At 42.6% G+C, this 25,446-nt stretch overlaps 1 protein-coding gene across 1 annotated transcript in view; it reads right to left on the bottom strand.

The window, feature by feature from the left end:
* The window catches only part of LOC145393435 (crustacean calcium-binding protein 23), a 176,603-nt gene that overhangs the window by 38,743 nt on the left and 112,414 nt on the right, over positions 1-25,446 (bottom strand). The gene's annotated exons all lie outside the window — the stretch shown is intronic.

Consider the following 25,446-nt stretch of genomic DNA (forward strand, 5'->3'; position numbering starts at 1 on the left):
AGGTACCGTTTATTACGGATGCCGAATGCGTAGCACCTGTTATCGAGATCCCATTTATGTATATTACCGTAACAATATTATGAATGCCTCATCTAATTTCAATCATTCTTAACACAAGTAGTGTGTGTGTGTGTGTGTGTGTGTGTGTGTGTGTGTGTGTGTGTGTGTGTGTGTGTGTGTGTGTGTGTGTGTGTGTGTGTGTGTGTGTGTGCGTGCGTGCGTGCGTACGTGCCTGTGTGTGTGTGTGTGTGTGTGTGTGTGTGTGTGTGTGTGTGTGTGTGTGTGTGTGTGTGTGTGTGTGTGCGCGTGCGTGCGTGCGTGCGTGCGTGCGTGCGTGCGTGCCTGTGTGTGTGTGTGTGTGTGTGTGTGTGTGTGTGTGTGTGTGTGGCGGAGGGGTAAAAGAAGAAAAAACTAGATTCTGGCAGAGATCGATGAGAGGTCGAGGCCACGGGTCAGTGTCCAAGTTTCGGTGCGGCGTTGCTGTGCTCTCTAAACACTTCAATTATCATTTCTGACTGGGGCAATATGAACCGTTGTTTTCAATGATTCAGAATTTCAGTGCCATCACCTTAACCTAATCCTTGTCTTTAGCAACAGCAACACTCAGCTAAGTCCTTTACCGTTTCTCAATACAGTGCTGTTTCAACCCTACGTAGCCCGGTGTCACCCAGGGACGGTTCAGCGCATTATCAAAACATAAATAATGAGGGAACCCCAAGGTGGGAATCTATGAGCTTCAATATTCTAAGCCGATAAGCGAAGGGCGGCACGGTAATTACACTTCCGCTCTTGCAAAATCAGTTTCTCATATGTTTAGTGTAATGTACTGACTACGTGGCTTTCCCAGCACTGCAGAGCTGTTTTCTTCTCTCCACTCTTGCTTTTATCGTTACTACAAAGGACATTGTTCTTTTGAATTCTCTCAGTATGTCTGCATGCCTTCCTCTTGAAAGTGGGCACGCAGCACTAGGCTCTCTGCACTCTTACCCCTTTTCCGTCTAACCATCCAATATTAACTGGTGTTCTCAGTCTTTCACATACAATATATAACAGTCAGCACCGAAGTGTCCTCCTCTGTCTGTCTTTTCCCTTGTCTACGGTCTCCGATTCTATATACCCAATAAGTCCAGGTATCCCAAAATGAACGAATCTTGATTTTCGTTATCAACATACGATGCAGAAAGAAAGACAGTTCGACATCTATATAGTACCGGTATTTCACTTCGAGATGGTAATGAGAGTGTAGTGTGGATTAATCAGTAAGAATAAGGAAAAACAATTGGCTTTACTTGAAAAATATTACGGAATTAAACTTTGGCAATACCAGCCAGTTTACGGTATATTTTTTAATTAACCGATGGATATTTATCAGTAGTTTGTGACGACTGGTACTCGATACAGAAATTACTCTCTTATAATTATACAGTATCTTACAGCATTTAACAGATGATATGTGCTAAACAGCAGGCTACAACAATAGTGAACAACGGCACTCTATTCACATTATTACCATGGCCAGAGAACTGTGAAGCTGATGCGCTTAATATAAGATATTGTTGGGTAAGCTGAGTAAATGGGAAACAAGATGAACTTCACATCACCCCTTTGAGCTTGTAAATTCATAGATAGACTTTACATATACATCCATGTGGGGGTTATCCTTACGTATAAAAAAAAGAAGAAGAAGAAGGAGGAGGAGGAGGAGGAGGTAAGTCCTATCTGGTTCAGTAAGGCTAAACTCCATGTATCAGAAACATACGCACAATGAATGACAATCATACAGTACGGTTGCTTCATAGTCATTAACACTGTCTCCTCATGGTCGGGACAACTCTAGCATTGTATTCCATCATACATCAAATGTTTTTATTCGGCTGAGAGCAAGTATAGCCTAGACGACTGGTAGTGTAATACTGACACCAATGACACTCTCTTGGTTTGGACAATAATTATAATATTTTACTCCATGTACCACCAAAGGTTTTTATTTATTGATTGATTCACAGAAACCTGAATGTTAAATGAATAAGTTCAATATACAGTAGGTAATTATCTTGAGCAAAATTCCAGCGATATATGGGTCTGTATCTGCTATATCCTCTGAAGTTATCGCAAGCAGGAACTCAGAGTGAAAGTCATGATGAAGTTTTGAGAAGTAGCGTGCCGCCCTGCCATAACTCAGTATACCGCTAAATCATATTTCATCACTGTCAAGTCTGTACCAACTGCATTCATATCTTGAAAATCTGAGTATACCTCTTCGGTAAGTGTCTGTCTTTTTTTCATTTTATGCAGGATGCTCAAGCACATTTCAATCAGCTTGCAAGAACCTTTCATAGCGAGGGGCAAGCTACCGCCGCTCAAATTTACTGAAGTTGGGAGAGATACCTCAGTGTGAAGAGGATGAAGGAGAAAATCAGGCGTTGAGTTATGTTTCTATTTGGCATGCAGGAATGGCAAGACTGGCACAAAATATAAGTTAACATTTTAAAATTATATTCATGTTACAAAAACTGGAAAGATGTGAAATACTGGATATCAGAACATATTATGAAGGGGCGACTGAATGATATCTTTGGTGTAATCCTTTCAGGAGAAAATCACCAAGGTTGCCGCCATCCCGACGAACAAGATTCCAAGAACCTGAGCAGGCACCTTCTTCGCAGTAACAATAACAAAACATTTACCAGCACCACAAAGGCACGAAATAATTACGAAAATGGCTTTAACAACCAAGTGGAGCTTTGCGCGGCACCAACAATTTTTTCGCATTTACCAGCTATATAGTACTTTCCTTAGTAATTCTTACAGGTTAAGAGACAGGAGTGCAGTCAATATACTGTTCATACAGTATGTATATATATATATATATATATATATATATATATATATATATATATATATATATATATCCAATCCTACGTTGTCCCTTGAGGAGCATCGGGGCCCGGAGCTAGGCATTTGGTCCTGACATTTAGATGAGAGTGACCAACCTCACTCATCCCTGAGTGGCATTACGTGAGCAATAAACCCCAACCAACCCTTGGATATAAACCTTCACCGGCTCAATCAGATCAGAGCACAATAATTACCCACTAAACCACCAGGCGCCAAAATTTGGTTATATGGTTGCCACCAAGCGTAGTAAATAGTTTCCTGGTGTACAGGAAACCATTTGGCTTGTCACTCAGTGTAGAGTCACCCATAGGCAGAAGGAAAAGGAAAGAATGAAGGAATGAAAGACAGAAGAGGGAGAAGCCACCCGTAGGCAGAAGGACGAGGAAAGAATAGAATATATACTATATATATATATATATATATATATATATATATATATATATATATATATATATATATATATATATATATATATATATATATATATATATATATATATATATATATATATATATATATATATATATATATATATATATATATATACACACCATAATATTGATACCGGTAATAAGGCCTGTGCCGTATGAAATAAAAGGATTCATTTTAGGAAACGGGAAAAAAATACATGTTTAGGTTTCCATGTTGCTTATTTTTCATTTAACCTTGTATAATTATATTATTTACTTTATGCAGGGGCCTTATTGACCCCACTGTAGAGTACAGCTCTCACATGAAGTCAAATACCAAAGTCCGTTCGCCTCCCTTGCCTCTTCTCATTTCTGAATTCATTAGATGTTTGAATGAGACATAGTGTACAGAGGTGCATTATTATCATCCACAGATCAATAACAATATGCACCTCAGTCCACTACGTTATATTTAAGCGTCTATAAATCCATCAGTGAAAGACAGGCAGGAAAAACGAATGGACTTTTGTCTTTGACTGTACAGTATGGGGTTTCACCATTATACTCGTATAGCACTGTTAACTGAACGAATCTTAATAATGGTTTTACTGGGAATAAGTGGGAGTGAGGAGAACGGATGTTGAAGACCTGATTCTTTTTGCATTGAGATGGAGAGAAGAAAGTAAAGGCTGAACTGCATGTAGGTGGTAAGGCCAAGTGTGCATCTGCCTTGAACACAGCCACAACCCGCAGACCCACCCATCCCAACAACATAATTACTATCATTACTACCTGTGCACCACCATAACCACCTTCACCACAGTACCCACAACGCCATCACCATAACTACAGTACAACATCCACCCTCAGAAGCACCATACCATAAACCTTACCTCCACCACCATAAGCACGACCAGACCCGCCGCCACCACCAACACCATCAAAACCATAAGCACCAATACCATAACCACCACCCACACTATCAACACCATAACCATCACCGCCACCACCACCATCACAACTACCACCATCACAACTACCACCGCCACAACCTCCACTATCATCATCACCACAACCACCACCACCACCATCACCATCACAAACACCACCACCACAGCAACATCCCCCACCACACCAACAACAACAACCTCCACCATCATCATCATAACTACCTCCACCAACACCTCCATTATAATATCCACCTCCATTACAGCCACCAATAATACAGGTTACATTACTTCCACCAAACCCGTCATTCTCTCCGACAAGGAACTTTCATCCCTATTTGTTTGTTTGTTTGTCTATTGGCAGGATTACTCAAAAACTGGAAGAGAGATTTGGACCAAATTTGGTGGGCAGATAGCCCATGTCCCAGGGAACAATCGATTAACTTTTGGGACTGATCCGGATTGTATTACAGATTCTGGATCCTGAAAACACTTTTTGCGAAACTCTAATCATTGATGAGAAACCCTAACCCATTATGAAGAGTGGTTTGGAAATTACGTTGCCCTTGTCGAAGAGATGCGCTCCATTGAGTGCCCTTCTAGTTACCACTATGATCACCATCACCGAAGCCACTAACATCACTAATTCCATTACCTTTACCGTACCTACGACAGCCACTAAGACTAATGCCATGACCTACACCACGACCACCAGTATCACCACCTTCCTTCACTTCCTTCACCTTCACCACTAACCCCATTACGACCACCAAAACCATCGCTCCACCAGAATGATCACCATTACCAAACCACCCTCCCATGATCACCGCAATTACCATAAAACCGTCATAACCACCAAACCACCCTCCTATAACCAACACAACTGCCATAAAACCACCATAACCACCAAACCACTGTCCCATAACCAACACAACCGCCATAAAACCACCATAACCACCCTCTCATAACCAACACAAATACCATAAAACCATCATAACCACAAAACCACTCTCCCACGACCACTGCAGTTACCATAAAACCACCATAACCACCAAACCGCTCTCTCATAACCAACACAACTACCATAAAACCACCATAACCACCAAATCACCCTCCAATGACCACCACAATTACCATAAAACAACCATACTACCAAACCACTCTCTCATAACCAACACAACTACCATAAAACTACCATAATCACCAAACCACCCTCCAATAACTGGAACAACTGCCACAAAACCTTTATAACCACAAAACCATTCTCCCATGCCCACCACAATTACCACCCTGGCCACAAAACACTCCTAACCATCATGCCATCACTACCACAACAACCCTCATACCCATCAAAGTACCATAACCCTCACTACCACTATAACAGGAATTCTCTCTCTCTCTCTCTCTCTTTTTTTTTTTTTTTTTTTTCTGCTGCTTATACCACTGAGGGTGAGGTGCCAGTCATTTACCCTCCTTCCTTAGATAAACATACCCACAACATAAAAATGTAAATAATTTAACTTACTACTGATGCAAATATTCAAGCAGAGGTAGGGGAGAAGATGAGAGAGAGAAGAGAGAGGTATATGTGAGCAGGAGAAGGGAGGTTAAGAGACTGGTGAAGGAGAGTAAGAAGAAAGTGGATGAAGTGTTTGGGAGGAATCTGAGTGTGGAATGGAGGGAGAGTAAGAAATTGTTTTGGAAGGAGGTAAAGAAAGTAAGGCAGTGTGAAAGGGGAAATAGTAGGGGAGTGAAAGATAGGAATAATAGATTGTTGGTGGAGAAGAGAGAGAAATTGAGGAGATGGAAGGAGCATTTTGAGGATTTGTTGATTGTAGAGAGTGAAAGCAGAGTGAGTATAAGTGGCTGGGGAATGGCTGGGAGAAGAAGAGATGAGAGGAGGGAGGAAGAGATCAGTAGGGCGGAAGTAGTGGAAGCGATGAAGAAGATTAAGTTGGGAAAGGCCCCCGGAATTGATGAAGTGTGTGGTGAAATGCTTAGGTATGGGGGTGAGATTGTTGTGGAGTGGATATGGAAGTTGTGTAGATTGGCTTGGGAAGAGGGAAGGGTTCCAGAGGACTGGAAATCAGGTATAATTGTTCCTTTATACAAAGGAAAAGGGGAGAGAGAAGTATGTGGTAACCATAGGGGTATTTGCCTTCTTAGTGTGACTGATAAAATATATGGCAGAATACTCATTGATAGGGTTAGGCATATGACAGAGGAGCTAGTTGGAGAAGAACAAGGGGAATTTAGGAAGGGAAAAAGGTGTGTAGATCAGATATTTGTTCTAAGATGTTTAGTGGAGAAGTATCTAGAGAAAGGAAGGAAAGTGTATGCTGCCTTCATGGACTTGGAGAAAGCTTATGACAGAATAGATAGGCAAGGTATGTGGAAAGTATTAAGAATATATGGAGTGGAGGGGAAATGTTGAGTGCTGTGAAGAGTATGTACGAGGGAGCTAGGGCTACGGTGCGAGTGGTTGGTGAGTTGAGTGATTTCTTTGATCTCAATGTGGGACTGAAACAGGGTTGTGTGATGTCTCCATGGCTGTTTAATATATACATGGATGGGATTGTAAAGGAGGTGCAAGGTAGGGCAGTGGATGTGGGGCTGGCCCTAATGAATGAGGGTGAGATTTGGAAGCGTCCGGTGTGGCTGTTTGCTGATGATACAGTATTGTTGATGAAGATGAATGGGAGTTGCAAGGTTTGGTGAATAAATTTGGGATAGTGTGTAGGAGGAGGAATCTGAAAGTTAATGTAAACAAAAGTAAAGTAAAGTTATGGTGTTTGAGAGGAATGAAGTCACAGAGTGTGCAGTGAGGTTGGATGGTGAGGATATGGGGAATGTGAGTGCATTCAAGTACTTGGGTAGTGTGATCAGTAAGGATGGAACTTTGGGCGATGAAGTGCGTGAAAGGGTACAGCAGGGAAGGAAGGTTGTTGGTACACTGAAAGCAGTGATGAAAAATAGGGAGGTGAGTATGGAAGTTAAGAAGTCACTGCATGATAGTATTGTGATCCCTACCCTGACATATGGAAGCGAGGCGTGGACCTTGCAAGAGGGGAACAAGTCAAGAGTGAGAGCAGTGGAAATGAGTTACTTGAGAGGAGCACGTGGAGTGACGTGGAGGGATAGGTTGACAAATGAAGAAGTGAAGGAACGTTGTGGGGTAGATGTGGATGTGGTTGAGAAGATTAGGAGAAATACACTGAGGTGGTTTGGACATGTGGAGAGAATGGAGAATGAAAGACTGACTAAGAGGGTGTATGTAGGTGAGGTGGAGGGAGGGAGAGGGAGGGGTAGACCGAGGATGAGGTGGAGGGATGGAGTTGAGAGGTATATGAGGGAGGGAGGGTGAGTTAGGGGGAGGGTAGTCAAATGGTGGGTGACAGAGCGACTTGGAGGCGTTTTGTCTGCGGCCACACTTTGCGGGATTAGGGCGTCGGGCTATAGATAGATAGATAGATAGATAGAAAAAATTGTGAAAAAGGAATAAAATCTTTAATCTACAAGTACACGCCATAATGGAAAAAAAAAGAAAAAAAAAAGAAATATTATAAGCTTACAGCCTAAGTATGAGTATAATTAAACATGTAAGGCCATCTCGCCTTCTGTAAATTAATTCAACCATATATGTTTATTTCATTTAGTTTCATTTATCATTTTCAAGTTTTCATTCATTATTCATGTGCTTCCCCTGTTTACCCATAGTTGAGAACCCATGCACGCCACCCACCATCAGTACAATTACAGCTGCTCCCATCACCGGTGATGAAACACACTGCATTAGAAAATATCACATAAAACTTTAAGAACAAGGACAAACGGCCGGTAGAGTATCGCGTCAGTCAATCCATTCCCTAACACGCCTTAAGTCTATCGCGTCAGTCAATCCAATAACTAACACGCCTTGAGTCAGCAGAGTGGGATATGGGTTCTCCTTCCCTCGTGGAAAGGCCCGGTCCTTCAGTGGATCAATCAGGCATGACAAAGAAGGACTTTATGTGAAGCTATTTAAATGACAAACACAGGAAATTATACTTGTTTTAATATGACACTTTGTAGTTGAAATGCCGTACCACATACTCCAAATACCATTAATAACAAACCACTTATCGAGACTTCCAGAAAAACAACTATTACCAACTTAACCCCAAGGCTTTATTATCTAGGAGAAATTCTATTGCGACGTGTCGTTACAGTCATAATGCCATCACCATAATTTCAATATTATAAGTGTGGTACAATTAGTTTTGAGTTGGAAAAAAAAAAATCCCGTACATCAAAAGATCAAAACTGCAATAGAGCTTTGATTGCATACTTAACTCTTTCAGCCCGAGGACATTTTTAAGGTACTCTTCCTATCTCACGGTGATGACATTTTTAAGGTACTCTTCCTATCTTACGATGATTTTATTCAGCTTAGGAGAGACTTGTAGTAGTGATGAGTTCGATGATGGTTACACCTAACCTCCATCCCGTGCTCAAATATTCTATTTCCAGCTGAATTAAACCGTCAAGAAAGCGCAAGAATAAAATAAAAATTATATCCTCGGCCTGCATGGGTTAAGTTTCCGCTGCACATCCTGATCACAGCCACGATCCAATCTAATCCTAAAAAAGGCGGCAATAGATTAGCGTCAGAGAATCGTCACTGCCACAATAATAATCACGTGGCATCAGAACCACAACTCACCTCATCACAATAACAAGTACAGACACAACCATAATTACAACAGAAGAACTCAAAGTGCACAGCGACGCCACATCCTTTGATCCATCTGCACCAAAATCAAATAACTCCTTCCCATCTCCTTACATAGTGTAGCCAGGTTTGATGCCAGTGGGATCAGGCATTCCTAAGATAACGTCCAAACCTGACACATGACTCATACGTTAGACTGATCTGCATCAACATTGCATCGCTAAAGATCTGTATACGGTGTATGCGTCAACTCTGATCGAAGTCGGATCAGGAATTCATGAACTATTTTGTGAATATACATACAGAGTGCGATGTTACAATAAATGGAGAGAGACTGGAATTAATGAGAGGGTTCAAATACCTGGGTACAGTGATAGAAAAGAGAGGAAAATGTGCAAAAGAAGTTGAAAGTAGAGTGACGCAGGGAAGGAAAGTAGCTGGTGCAATCAAGGCCTTGATAAGAAACAGAGGCTTGAGTATTGCAGCTGCACGAGGCTTACATGAAGGAGTGTTAGTGCCAACTTTAACATATGAATACGAGACTTTGGTGTGGCATGAAATGAAAAGTCAAGAGTAAAAGCAGTGGAGATGGGACTGCTGAGGAATGTATGTGGAGTACAGAGGGTGGATAGGATGCGAAATAATGTGATTCGTGAAGGATGTGGAGTGAGGAAGTCGGTGGACACCAGAATCGAAGAGAGTGTACTGAGATGGTATGGTCATGTGGAGAGTATGGATCACAACAGAGTGGTGAAAAAGGTATATCTGAGCGAATTTGAAGGAGGAAGGCGAGGTAGGCCAAGAAGAAGATGGAGAGATAAAATGGATGAGTGTGTGAGGAAGAGAGGAGTGGAAGTCGATGAGGCTAGGGAACTGACAAGAGATCGAGCTGGCTGGATAAATGTTGTGAGGAGAAGCGCATGATCAGTGATTTGGCACCCCTTTTTAACGTGGCAGCGTACGGATTGACTCTATCGGATACGTTTATGTGAAGCTACAGAACGTGGTGAATGTTTTTGGCGTATCCGATAGAGCCAGGATTCCGGGGGCACGAATGATGAGTGAATGGAAGCATGGCCCATTGGACTGGGCAAATTTAAGCTGTATGGACATCGCTACTCCTCACCCTGCCCTAGGGTGGGAAAGGAGGTCCGGATGATGATGTTGATGATGACATACAGAGATACGGCCTCGATCACAACAGCTACGAATTCATTGTGGCTACTTAGGCATTATCAGACCCACCATTTACATCACAATCCACAACCATAGCGCTGTTATCGCCCAACAACCACAAGAACTACTCCGTAACCACAACCACGACCAGACAGCGACTACCACAACAACCAGTCACCAACAACTCCCCCACAACCACAACCATTAACACAATGATTATCAATACCCTCACAACTACTACCACTAATGCCAACCCCACAACCACACCCGCATCCACATTTGCAACCAGGCCAGCACATCAGCATCAACAGCAGCGCGCGAGAGGCGGTTCCAGACGAGCCCGTAGGAGGATCAATAGCGGGCTGGCAGGGTCACACTGGCGCCTCCCTCACCACCACCACCACCGCCACCACCTCCCCTACCTCTCACTTTACCCCTCCTTACCCACCCTTGTCTACCTGACCACAACCACCACCCTTACCTACCTCACTTCACCTCTGCTTTCCCACCCCTGCCTACCTCACCACCACCATCTACGTCTCTGGACTCCTGCTTACCCACCCCTACCTACCTCACCACTACCACCACCCTTACCTACCTCACTTCACTCCTGCTTACCCAGTCCTGCCTACCTCACCAACACCACTTCACCCCTCCGTACCCACCCATGCCTATCTCACCACCACCACCACCACCACCACTTCACACCTCCTTATCCAACCCTGCCTACATCACCACCACTGCTACCATCAGCCCTACCGACCTCACTTCCTCCCTCCTCACGTACCCCTGCCAACCTGATTATGACTCCCACCCTAATTTCACCCCTCCTTATCCGCCCGTACCTAATTTCATCCCTACCTCACAGCCCATCACACCTACCTCACTTCAACCCACTCCTACCTTACTCCGGCACCAGCATCTCCCTCTCACATCTACAGTATAATACTCGTACTCACCCTTATAACACCACTTTCATACAGACATTGCTCGCTATAACACTGCTTGTCTACCATATCAATACCATCCTCATTTTTATTGAGATTCTGTTGAAGGACCCTTTTAGCAGTCAGCAAGCAAAACAATATCATCCACACACTTCCTTTATCATGCGTTTTATCTTTCACCTTCCCATACCATTTACATCAGTTTCTTCTTATTCTGACCTCTCTCTCTCTCTCTCTCTCTCTCTCTCTCTCGGAAAATGCAACATAAATACTCATGGGTACACACAGATACAGTGTTTGCCTTTATGACTGTTTTTTCAATGACTGAATCAGCCACGTGTAGGCTAGTGGGGAGTGTGAGGCGGCTTGACATCAATGGATCACAAGCACAATACCAGTGTTCACGTCCACCATTACCTTCCCTCCTCTAGTACCAAGAAACAGTTACAACAGAATGTTGAACTGAACCTATTAATCTATATTATTTTGTGAGAGTTCGTGTCGTCGTTCAGAGAGAAAATAAAATTCTTATAAAAGATAAACTTGCCTAAATACTTAATGCACGATCGCCATCATGCGGTTTGAATCAAAATTTGTTCTTTAGTCAGAGCATGTCCGATAACGTATTATATGCACAATTATGTAACCAGCATGTCAAAACTCAGCAAAGAAAATAAAAAGAAGGAAATTGCTGGTGTTCACACTACCAGACCTAAAAAAAAAAAAAATCTGGCATGTTATATGAAAACTTACAGAACTCTGCTACCGCACCGAAAATTCCTGAAAGTTTGTGTATCAAATCATTCTTTTAGCGCTTTAGCAAGATCCCAATCACACACTAATTGTCAACGAAAACTTTCAAGCACCATTCTGTGTTTCGTGCAATATAAGATATCATATTCGTAGAACAATTTACTAAGTACGTCATAAAACTGAGTGTTGACAGAGAGGGGCTGCAGGAACCTGTCTCCCTTCATTATGGAAACTATTCGTGACCCAAGCCCCTCCACCACCACCACTAGGCTTACCCTCCTCCACCACCATCACCACCACCGCAGTGGCTTAACCTCCATCGCTCTGTTGGATTATTCAGTATCCTACCTTGATACGACCCTGAGGAGTCGTTTTCTAGTTGAATTTGGAAATATCGTAACACCTCTCACACCTCTCCCTAACTGATCTATTTTGCACATTATATCTTTACCACTTCACTACGATGGCATCTTTTCTTATGTATATTCTTATTATAATACGACAATTGTATCCAACTCAGAGCAGCCCCCGGATAATGCAGGAGTTAATGAAAGCAATATCTCCCTTCTCCAGTTCGAAAAGTCTCTCCTAAACTGAAAGAAGCTGTCTAGAGAAAACAAGATTAAATTAGAACGTACTCGGTGAGCGCATACCTCCCCCAACGCCAATGCCATTTAAAAGGATCCGGATCAGGATCGGCCCTCAAATTTAATCAGTTCTTTCTTGGCCCATGACCCATCCTTCCACAAAATTTCACTGAAATTCACTGAGAATTTTTGGAGATATTACGCGGGATACCCCAGATCCGGATCCGAATTAATAACTTTTTCCTTGGCCCATGACCCACCCTTTCGCAAAATTTAACTGAAATTCATTGAGAACTTTTGGAGATATCGTCTGGACAAACAGAGAGAGAAAGAAAGAAAGAAAGAACAACAGACAGACAGACAAACACTGGTGAGTACATAAGCTCCTTGAACTTCGTTGGAGGAGGTAATAATAAAAGATGTCCTCGGGTTGAAGAGGTTAATATCTTGTATGTTACTGACGCAAACTATTGTAAGTCGATATTAGGAAAATTGCTAAAAAACACAGCAGCGCCAATATTAAGATGTTACATAAGAAACTAAAGGGGCATTCAGTGGAGCATCCCTCCGACATAGGCAACGTAATTTCCAAACCACACTTCATAATGGCTTAGGTTTTCCCATCACTGATTAGAGTTTCACATAAAAAAAAAAAAAAGTGTTTTCTGAATCCAGAATCTGTAATATGAACCGAATCGGTTCCAAAAGTCAATCTATTGTTCCCTGGGACATGGGCCATCTACCCACCAAATTTGGTCCAAATCTTTCACTTACTTTTTGAGTAATTCTGCTGACAGACAAACGCAAAACAAACAAACAAACAGGGGTTAAAACATACTCTCCTTGTCCGAGAATAAATCAGTAACGAAGAAGTGCTATGAAGTCTCCTGTCCCAACGAATATGATGGACATATTATTAATCCTTTCAATCCGGTCATACAGTTTTACTTTTAATATTGCCGGACGTTTTTATTCAGCTCAGGAGAAACTCAATAACTGGATGAGTCAGATGTGGGCTAAATTAACCCCTTCACTGCTATAGCTGTCGTAAGCTGTATAACGCAGGCTGGTGACAGAATGATTACAAAAACAAAATACGTCTTTGGACTGAAGGGATTAAATCGGAGATAGCAAAAGGGAAGGCACCCCCCTCTCTCATTTTTTACATCAGCTGTGAAACACCTGATGGTAAAAACGAGAAGTTTGGCCCTTCTAGCTCGCTGCTGAAATCGGTAAATATACAATGGAATTTTGTCGAACCATATCCTATCTTCACAGGTGTTTTGAAACGATCCTCATATTTTAGGGTTTTGTCTACACCTTGCCGACCCCCAGTTTAATAACGTGTCCAAAACTCAAAGCACATCAATGTCAGCTAAATAAAATTGCCTGGCGTTAGCTGGAACTGAGTACCCAAAATGTTGTGACATCTGTTCTTATGTTATGTAGAACTGTATGTCAAGTGATGTTATGTACACAGCATGTCGCAGTTATACACTTTGGGGCAGCAGTAACGATAACGGTGTATTGCTCGCTATCATGTTATGTCGGTCCCTCATTAATTACAACAGTTGTGTGGTGCTCTTCCCATCAGAGGGGAAAGGGCAGGTTGCATGACACTACACCCGCATGCGAGGGTACAGTTAACCCACATATAACCCCACGCGCTGCTCTGCAACCATGGGCTGTGGGGACAGTGAGGAGTTGAAGTGAGGTAGTATGATTGGTGAGGGGTAGGGGTGATGGGCAAGGGGGCTGGTATGACTGGTGAGAGTGGGAGGTGATAAGAGGAGATATGTAACATGGTTGGTGAGGAGTGAGGTGATGAGGGGGAGGGGTATACTATTGTACAGTGAGAAGGGTAGAGGTAATGAGAAAAGGAACTGAAGAGTGAGGGTGGATAGGAGTGATGAGGGAGTAAATGAATCTTTAGAAAGGGTAGAAATGAACAGGAAGATAATGAGGAAGGGTAGATGTGATGGGGGGACAGTGAGGCGAAGAAGGGTAGGGTTATGAGGAAGGAGTAAGACGATGAGGGGATGGTGAAGAATGGTTGGGGTTATAAGGAAGGGGCGAGACGATGAGAGAGAGTGTGGAGTGTGAGGAAGGGTTCTTGTTGATCAACCCAGTCTTTCAGGCCGAGCAGACCCATCAACCGCAGGCAAACAACTGCCCCTGTAGGGCCGTCCCGTGCAGTAAACCGATGTTTCCTAGCGGCTGACAGCGCATCGTTACAGCAAGGCGCGGGGAATAGTGTGGAGGTTCCTGGATGGATGCCTAATATGTGTCTATCTATTCAGTTAGCCAGGGCACCATAGCAGGCTCCACTCCACCCGGTAATTTGGTTATATGGTTACCATCCAGCACTGTAAATGGTTTCCTGGGTTACATGAAACCATTTGGCTTGTCACTCAGTGCAGAATCGCCTGAAGTGGAATGAAGAGTAATAAAAAGTGAAAGAAAGAAAATGGAGAAATAGGAGGAGAAGTCAAACAGAGAGATATAATGAGAAAGGGGAAGAATGAAATAGGCATCACTACATCAAGTGAGTGGATGATGGTGGCCACCACCTACCACAAGTGAGTAACGGTAAGTGAAAGGAGTGGAGTGTGGTAGGATGAGGAGCACTGACAGGGAAGGAAATGATGTAACATGGTTAGTGCACTGGTTGAGGATATAAACAGAGGAAAATGGTTGCAAGAAGAGGTGAGTAGGGAGGAGAAGGAAGTAGCTACAGGTGGGCAGGAAGTGAGGAAGGGATGAATGTAATGGAAGTGAAAGAGGAGAGAATCGGAGAAATGTGATATGAGAGAAAGTATTTGACGAGAGAGAATGTGAGAAAAGCATTCCAAACTGGATGCATAAACCATTGTTCCAAAAGGACCAGACTTGTCCAGAGTCACCTTACAAGATGCTTTGCAAATCACTGAGAGCTGTCGCCGTGATTGTCCCATGAATGATGATTTACCTAATCATAAAATCACTATCCTAACCATATTCCATAATAATATTCTGCGGCAGAAAGATGCCTAAAAAGGGAAAACTATAGAAATAAAGGACTACCAACAGGGTACCCGGTGAACACCAGCCATACAATCATTCGCCCACCATTTTAGTGTCCGAACTATCTGATCATTTTCACAAGTGAAAGGCACACACACAATATTTTGTTTCAGATACACTTAAGTAAAGCTTATGAGGTGACAGCGATTCCGTAAATATAAGTGCCATCTCAACTAAATTTTTCCACGTACGGTATTACCTTTCCTTATTCGTCAAAAGTTACTAAGGGTTAAAGGCACCGTTTTTTAAGAATAATTTTAGGGTATATTCTCAGTATAAATAAAATATTACAAATGGGAGGAACTGCCTTGACAAAAGGCGTGGCTTCTTGACATTTCCTTCATCCAAGCCTCTCACAGGCCAGCTTCGTTTAGCTAGAAGGGCAGAAGTCTGGGAGTGGCTGATCTTACCGTGACCTATCGGAGAATGGATCCAATCACAACAGCCCTCACTTGTGCCACACCTACACTACCAGTGTGGCAGCACTTTGTATTGCTGGCGTATGTAGCCTGCATGGTAGCCTCTGGCAGTATTTTCTTTGTTGTTTCATATACACTAGCATGAATGTACGAACTTCTCATCAGAGCAGGTTTCGGTGCAGTGTTTAGTATCCGTCCGAAAAAGGTCGACATTAAAAACTTCTACACAATCAAATCGCATATACATTTCTACAGAAAACATGATGTTAGCACTGCCGGCCAATCATCCGTTTGAAATTTGGCGCTGATTGCGTGTATTATCTTAACAAAAAATGTTCGTTTAAACAACAGTGTCGTATGGAGCACAAAAAAATAACCACAAATGCTATACTAAAATTTTAGTCGAAACTAAAAGTTAACAAAATAAATTAGGGAAATAATTAAGTAAAACACACACACACACACACACACACACACACACACACACACACACACAATATATATATATATATATATATATATATATATATATATATATATATATATATATATATATATATATAAAACTGCCTGTTGAGTCATACATGTATGACTCAACAGACAGTTAAAAAAGCCTGAAAAAACATGAAATATAGTAACTGTAGTTACAATATTATGGATGTGAAATGAACAAGGTTAATCCAGTGTGGCCAAGAGAGAGAGAGAGAGAGAGAGAGAGAGAGAGAGAGAGAGACGGCTGTGATGTAAGCGTCATAAACGAAGCTATTTCAAGCCGTTGCCTGATCAACATAACGGGTTCCCGGAATACTAACACTCTTCATCACTGCACCTACCACCATAAAGTATACGTTGTTATAACCACAACCCGTATTTACAAACCATCGTCGGAGTACCTCCTTCAGTTCCATGACGCGTTATTAGCTATTGTGACCGATGGGTATGTACGAATATGTATATACTTTAACAAAATATTTCATGAATACCCGATCTGACTTACGTCAAACTTAGTACACACACTGTCGATTATGGCGCAGACTGATCAAAGGATTGTCTATCTATCTATCTACTGCCAGACTCCTTAATCCCGTAAGGAGTGGCCACAAACAAATCGCCTCCATGTCGCCCTGTCCCCCGCCATTTCGCTGCCCTCCCCCCAGCTCACACTCTCCTCTCATGTACCTCTCCACTAAATCCCTCCACCTCATCCTCGGCCTCACCCTCTCTCTCCTCCCTTTCACCTCACTCACATACACTCTCCTTGTCAGTCTCTCGCTCTCCATCCTCTCATGGCCAAACCACCTTAACGTATTTCTCCTAGCGCTTTCTGTCACATCTACAGCCACACCATAACGCTACTTCACTTCCTCATTTGTCAGTCTGTCTCTCCATTTAACTCCACATGCTCCTCTCAAGTAACTCATTTCCATTGCTCTCTCTTGTGTCTTTCCAACAAGGTCCAAACTTCACATCCATACCGTAGAGTTGGTATCACAGTACTATCATGCAGCGACAAGGTTACGAATCAAGGTCAGAGATAGGACTGGACGTCGCTGTCCTCGCTTAACATCATCTCGGAATGCATTATTTGCCACCTGACGGTTTTAACCACCTCAGGAAAGACACCTCCCAGTGAAACTGTTAGAAACAGCCTCCTCTAATTCCCCCAGTAAGAGAGGGTGTTCTCAAAGTAAATAAAATCGTTTGGGGATAACAGGAATAATGTATAAATAGGACTGTTTTCTAGGTGGCATAGTAGACTAGGTAACACCTCCTCAGCGATTCATCTTGCGTATTATACCTTTTTATCCTCTTGTACGTCTGGTGGTCTAAGGATGACGGTCCTGCATTCGTTCTCAGTGAGGTGACTGGAGGTTTTTCGATCACGTAATACCATACAGGGAAGTGCGCTGGTCACCCTTAAATGTGCTATACTGTTTTGACTCTAACTTGGCCCAGATTTGATTCCCTCCCCTCCTCCCACCTTTTATTTTAGCTTATTCCACAGAGCTAGGTGGCAGAAAAACAAAAACAATACTACAGCTCTACATTCTTTGTACGCATTTCTTCTTATTCTGTTGTTAATACTGTACTGTATAATGTTACAACTCAGCACTCAAGGTAGAGAGATGGCAATTTTAGGCCAGGTTATAGTAGAAAAAAAGTACAGACAACGATAGCCCAGATCTTCAGACCCTACATTTCGAAGAGGGTAATATGTGATTGTCTGTTACTGTTTTTACATTACTGAAGCAAACTGTGTGGATACTAAACATATAAATACCGTATTTGAGACGACCAAGGTGCAGCAGGCAGAATAAATCACCCAGAAAAAGCTGCTACGAAGTCTACAGCGCCACTACAACACGGCCTTAGGTTGTGTATAATACTGTTTTTTCTTTTACCTTCGTTTATAAACCAACCACACACTTCACAATCAGAGAAGAGTAAATATCAGAGTGAAGGAATGCGAAATACACAGCAATTTCTGATAACAGTAATTGCTATGAAGATTTATTTATACTGAATTTAGTTAATTTACTGAAACCCGTGAGGAATTTCTTATATTTAATTTTTTCCACCTATAAACTTCGAGCCCTCGCAATGAGCTGATGAATGAAGGCTGTATCTAACCCCTCAGTTCGAAAAGTCTGCACAGCTGAACATAATCACCTAAAGGTAACACGAATAAAATGAAATATAGCTGCAAACAACGATGCCGGGGTTAAGAAGACATTGCACAGCGCAGACCATTATAAACGGCGGACGCGTACACTTTGGAGGGGGGTGAGATGCACAGTGCACAGTAAAGTGTGAATATAAGCGGAGGACGCCGTCCACTTTGGAAGGAGTGTATGAAGAGAAGCACTGTGCATGGAGAAGTGAGGACGTGTGTTACTGTCACCATGATATATACGTTACTGTGGTTGTTTGGGGCAGTTCTAAGGTGTATGAGTCGGCGTGAGGATGTACGACTGCGTGTGAGGGTGCATGAGGTGGGGTGATGGTGTAAGACTGAGTTTGAGGCAATGCTGGTGCGATGCAGGTACAAGCCTGACGACAGGATGACGGTAGCATCATTTTGGGGGCGAATAAGTATGTGTATGAGTACATGATTCGATGAGATGGATGAGTGGGTGTAAGGGTGAATGAATCGGTGTAAGGGTGCATAAGTCAGTATGAGAATTTGTGGTTAATTTTGATGGTGTATAAATCGGTTTAAGGGTACACGAGTGTGTGTAAGTGTGTATGTGAAAGTTTGAGGGTGTATGAATCGGTGTGAAGGAGACGAGTTGGTGTGAGGGTGTATGAATCAGCGTGGGGGAGCATGAGTGTGTGAGAGGATGCATGAGTGGGTGCGACGCAGGTGCATGATCCTTGGCAGTTACCGGCTGTGACGGTTGATATGATACGATGAAGGCTCATGATCGACGGTAGCAGAAAAATTATTTGTCAAAAGATGGTAATAGAGATAAACAAACTCACGAAATGTACTTCGGATCAGATACCAGAAAGCGGTATGTTTGTGGAGAATGCTGGTGGGACGTAGGTATACGCTCAATGTTAAATGAAAATGTTTTGTAAATACTCGTAGATGACGGTCATAGACAGATCACCATACCACATTTGGTTCGGACTGGACACGCGGTCCGGTTGTTAAAAATGCTGGTGCGACGTGGGTACATGGCCAGCAGCATCTGAAAAAAATATTTTGTCAAATGGTGGATGTTATGGAGATAAATAAACTCACCAAATTTGATTAGGATTGGATAAGCGGTCTGGTCGTGGAGAATGCGAGTGCGACACTGTAACACGACCAACGGAGACTGGTGTGTTTGTGTGTGCGCGTGTGTGTGTGTGTGTGTGTGTGTGTGTGTGTGTGTGTGTGTGTGTGTGTGTGTGTGTGTGTGTGTGTGTGTGTGTGTGTGATTTATTTCAAATTTAAGAGTCCAATATGGCGGTCAAAAGGCGTTATGAATTTTAATTCCAAGTCATATGTGGAAAATTTCAAAGATCAGCATTTAGCGGTTCGAGATTTAAAAAAATATATATATTTCAAAGGATCCAAAATGGTGGCAAAACGTCATTAAACATTAACAAATTTAGTTCACTATGGCAGTCAGGTCATCTGTGCAAAATCTCAAAGTTCTGTATGCAGGGCTTCTGGAGATTTTGTGTTTGTTTGCGATTTTTGGATTTTAAAAAATCCAGTAAGGCAGTCAGACATACTTATGGATGTTATTCCCATGATCATTTTTTTTTTTCATACTATGTCCGGTCATATGTGCAAAAAATCAATGCTTTGCCTTTAGTAGGTCGGGTGAAGCTTTATGAGTGATTATTATTTTTAAGTTTATATAATTTAACATGGCGACCAAACAATACGGATATTAGCCAGATTAACAATACGTTCACTGAAGTAGTCTGGACATAATGTGCAATATCTCTAAGTTCTTCATTCAGCAGTGATGTGTGTGTGTGTGTGTGTGTGTGTGTGTGTGTGTGTGTGTGTGTGTGTGTGTGTGTGTGTGTGTGTGTGTGTGTGTGTGTGTGTGTGTGTGTTTCGAATTTTGAAAATTCAATATAGCGGCCAGACATGGCCACGAAAAAAAAAAAAAAAAACGATGAGGATGAAAGCGATAAATAAGCTCACTAAATATGGTTCGGTTCGTATATGCGGTTTACGTGTTACAAGACTTTTACTGAATGTGTCCAGAAGAGAAGAATAACAATTATTCGAACAGAAACAATAGGGGTTCCCAAACAGTCAGACTGAACCCCCCCCAAAAAAAAAAAAAAAAAATCCGTTATCGTAGTGAAGCAGTTTCAGATCCCTGATAAATACGATCCCCGAGACTTTAACTGCGTTTGTTCACCATCAAGACACGGTTATCACTGTCCGTCATAAAGGCATAATCAGAATGGAAGAAAAGCATTCAGGAGCCGAATGCTAATCGATCGCCAGAATATGCTGTTGGCCAAGTCCAAGATTTAGGCCATATTTTAACACCCTGAAGTTTCATGTTAACAGCTCAAGCCGTTCATGAAATATAATGGTGCTAAAGGCGGGTGATAAAAATTACTTGACCTCTGGCAGCTATTTCGGTGACCTTGACCGCAAATGCTCATTTTCGAACTCGTCCAAGATTTTGGCCATATCTTGACACCGTAGCTCAAGCCATGCATGAGATATAATGGTGCTAAAGGCGGGCGATAAAAACTAGTTGACAATTAGCAGCCATTTTGGTGACCTTGACCTTGACCCTGAGTGCCCATTTCCAAACTCAAAGATTTTGGCCATATCTTGATAGCTGAAGCAGTTCATGAGATATAATGGGAACACACACACACACACACACACACACACACACACACACACACACACACACACAGGCAAAAACATTATTGCTCCGCCTTCTAAAGGCGGGCAATAATAAATGTGTACGAACGACACTAACACTAAGCGGGATGGGGATGTCGTGTGAGTTTGTAAGCGAGAGAGAGAGAGAGAGAGAGAGAGAGAGAGAGAGAGATGGGGGGTCAGACGACAAGCGTTGAGGTTGTGAGGTGAGGGTAATGTGATGGAGTTGACACCTTCAATCTAATGACATTTATTCTTGGTACCTTTGCGCAATTTTTATTTATTTGTTTATTTTTAGGTAAGGGGGAGAATAATGAGGCTGTGAAGAAGTTAATGTTGACGTTTCTCACCCCGTCACAACACCTGGACTCTCCGGAATTATACAAACTCGTCCGTAGGACGGCCGAATATAGTGAAAAGAACGTTGTTGGAATGAAGGAGTTAAGTGCACAGGCGTACGAGTTCGAGGGCCAGGGGACATGCAGCTTGATTGTGAGCACTGACGGCAAGGATTCAGAAGCACTTGAAAAATTCAGTCCTTGGCCTAAATTCTGGATGGCATGGGAGGTTTCGTAGCATCTTTTCCTCTGCGATTTATTTTGCCTATTTTCCTTAATATTTCCTTGCATGTTATATTCCTTCTTCGTATCGACATAGTTTGCACCAATACCATATAAGAGGATGTCGAAGTGAAATGCGAAGACTAAATAATTAAAGGATGTTACGTAATCTGGACAGTCACTAAAAAATTCGACCTTGTACTATCACATTCCACGATGACCATACCTGCCTGGTTCAAATTGTCGTAATGATGTAGGCCCAACTGTGCTGCAGGTCTTCTGTTTACTGTACTGTGTATTGACTTTGCCTGACCTCCCCTCCCCCTTCCTTTTTAAGATGTATTTGTCCCCTAAATTTCGGTCTTTGTTAATGAGCTATATATTAAATTCGAGTAAATGAATTGGTGTTACTGGTTCGCAGTTACCGATGCAGCTAAAGATTTTTGTTAAGTACTGTATATAAATATCCAATCGTTAGAAAATGTACAGAGAAGAATGACAAAAATGATACATATATTTGGAGCCTTTCATATGAAGACAGACTGAAAAGACTAAATTAATTTGCACTCATAGAGAGGCGAAGAGTAAAGGAGAACTTAACTGAGGTGCTTAAGTGGATGAAGGGAACAAATAAGGGAGATACTAGGAATGTACCTAAAAATGAACATACAGGCTTGAACTAGAAGTAATAGCCCCAAACTACATAAATTCCTCTTTACTAAAGAAACAGGTAGAAATAGGTAAAATTAATTTGGCAATAGAATAGCAGACGAATAAAATAAGTTACCTATTGAAACAGTTATTGCTCCTTCCATTGACAGTTTCAAGCATACATATAGGCTAGATAAACATATGACAAGTAAGAGTTGAATAAAAAAAAAAAATCACCTAACAGCCAGTACTAATTCATTCTTTTTTCTTTTCAGGTTACACTATGATGGTTTCATTTTTTTCTTTCGTCTGTCTATCTGTCTATTGCCAGGCACCATAATCCCGTAAGGGGCAGCCACAAACAAATCGCCTCCATGTCGCCCTGTCCCCCGCCATTTCACTGCCTCGCTCCCAGCTCACACCACTCTCTCTCATATACCTCTCCACTCCACCCCTCCATCTCATCCGTGGCCTCCCCCTCCCTCTTCCCCAACCTCCACCTCACTCACATACTGTACACTCTTCTCGTCAGTCTCTCGTTCTTCATCCTCTTCATATGACCAAACCACCTCAGTGTATTTCTCCTAACGCTTTCTGTCACATTCGTATTTTCACAAACTGTCCACGCCAGTTTTTCTATACTGCGTGGTGTTTCTTCTCACTTGCCCCTGCCAGTTCCCCCGGAGGGTTTGGTGGGCGAGGGAGAGCCTTCTTTATTATCCTTGTCTTATACTAGTAGTTTAGTTACTCTTGTACAGTAGAAGTTGCCTTGGATGGGCCAACTGACCTACTACAGTAATCCTCTCTTCTTAAAATACACACTGCCAGGGAAGTGCAGTGGTTCGATCGGTAACGTACTCGTCTCACGTTACGTGAGTCTCAGGGCTAGCGTTCGAACCCAGTCCGTAGCGGACATTAAAGTTAGGTATGCCCTTTCATATGTCTACATATGTTCACACCATGTCGATTCTACCGATGGTATACAGATTCACACACAGACAAACACAGTCAGGACAACTCCTTCACATACATCACTCGTCTTAGACACCCCTTTCCCATTCGTACTTCGCCAGCCAAGGGAAGGATAAATTCTGGCTACCACTCTTCCACCATGGAGAAGATCCGGTTATGCAGTGGACCAATTATGGACTCATGCACTTGCATACAGACACATTACAAGAAAAAATAAAATCAGATACATAATAAAAAGTGGTAAGGAGCGAGGTACTAGTTACTCGACCCCTTTCAGTAGTGGTCCCTTGGGATATATATACTGGATACTACAGCGGGGGAGTAATGAAGTGTGACCCCCAGCACGACACACCTACACCCACCACACCCACACCGTCCATCATTACCCCCACCCTACACACAGACACACACACACACACACACACACACAGACACACACACACACACACACACAAAACCACACCCTCACTCCTTCCCTCCTTACAGACAGACAGACAGACAGACACACACACACACACACACACACACACACACACACACACACACACACACACACAAAACCACACCCTCATTCCTTCCCTCCTTACACACACACACACACACACACACACACACACACACACACACACACACACAAAACCACACCCTCATTCCTTCCCTCCTTACACACACACACACACACACACATGGAAGAGAGAGAGAGAGACCCTCACTTCTTCCCTCCCCTCCCCTCCTCTCTCTCTCTCTCTCTCTCCCTCCACCCCTGACTGGTTTTCCGCATCCCCTCTGAGCCTCCCCTCGCCTTTCGCTGCCTCTTCATCCACCCCACTTTCCATGGCGGTACACTTCACCCCCTCCCCGTTCCCCTCGACCAGTTTCTCTACCTTTACCGCGCCTTCTGTGCATTCCAAACTACAACTCTGCTTTTCTTGTCTCTCACTGCCTCCCTTTCCCTTCCGGGTTTCTTCTTCATCCCTTCCCTTCATCACCCCTACAACCGCTTTCTATCTCCGTTTCCTCCCTCCCCATCTTTCCCTCGTCTCTATCTCTTCATACCCCTAAGTCTCTAACACCACTTTTTTTTTTCTTCAGTTCTGTCTCTCCTTACCGATTACCTTTTGCGAAAAAACGTATCATACCAGCATCAGCAATATTCCCGATGCGCAACACATTCCTTGTAGAGGAAGGCCGGAATATGGAGCAAGAGGTGGAACTGTGCCATATGGGTCAGGCGTGAAGGGCAGCAGGGGTGGCAGGGTGGGTGTCCTCAACAAGGCAAGTGGTGAAGACGGACTGGGAAAAATATCGTACAAGGGCATGGAACGTACAAGCGATGAAGACTGAATGAGAGAAAAATATTGTGGAGAAAAATGTAAGGATGTTTACACATCAGTCAAATGGAAGCGAAGATATGAGTGAGTGACGATGAAAGTGAGAGTGAAGGCGGCGGGGGTGGTGGCGCTATGGTATTTTGCTGAAAAGCCGCAATATTCAAGGGGATGATTCCTCTACGGGTGGGTGTGGCCGCCCCTACATCACTCAGTATTAAGGCATCACGTGAAAACACCGGTATTCACTACACTCAACCTGCAGTGATTAATACAGAAAAAACAAGACTGCTCTTATATTCACGATACAGCTATTACATACATTATCAATAACATTGGAACATGAAACTTTTACTTCCGTATAACTTTTTCAAACATATTCTCCGTACACGATTGTCAAACAACTCTAGCAGTCTACAGATGCCTGAGACATGAAACGAGCTGTACAATAGTACAGGACTACTTCAAGCCATTATTAATACTTATGCCACATTTGATTAAAACAGAATATGAACAAAGGCAGGATACGTCCGTTATATAACAAGTAACAAATACATAATATGCACTACTTAGTGACAAATGAGAAGAAGGTGCCGGCACAGAACCACTTGAATGAATAAAAACTATGAGTAATAGCCAAAAGCTTGGACTGGAGAGACTTATAA

This window comes from Coenobita brevimanus, chromosome 24 (genome assembly GCF_032717465.1).
Source record: "Coenobita brevimanus isolate Jiangsu-jjx chromosome 24, ASM3271746v2, whole genome shotgun sequence".
NCBI lineage: Eukaryota > Metazoa > Arthropoda > Malacostraca > Decapoda > Coenobitidae > Coenobita > Coenobita brevimanus.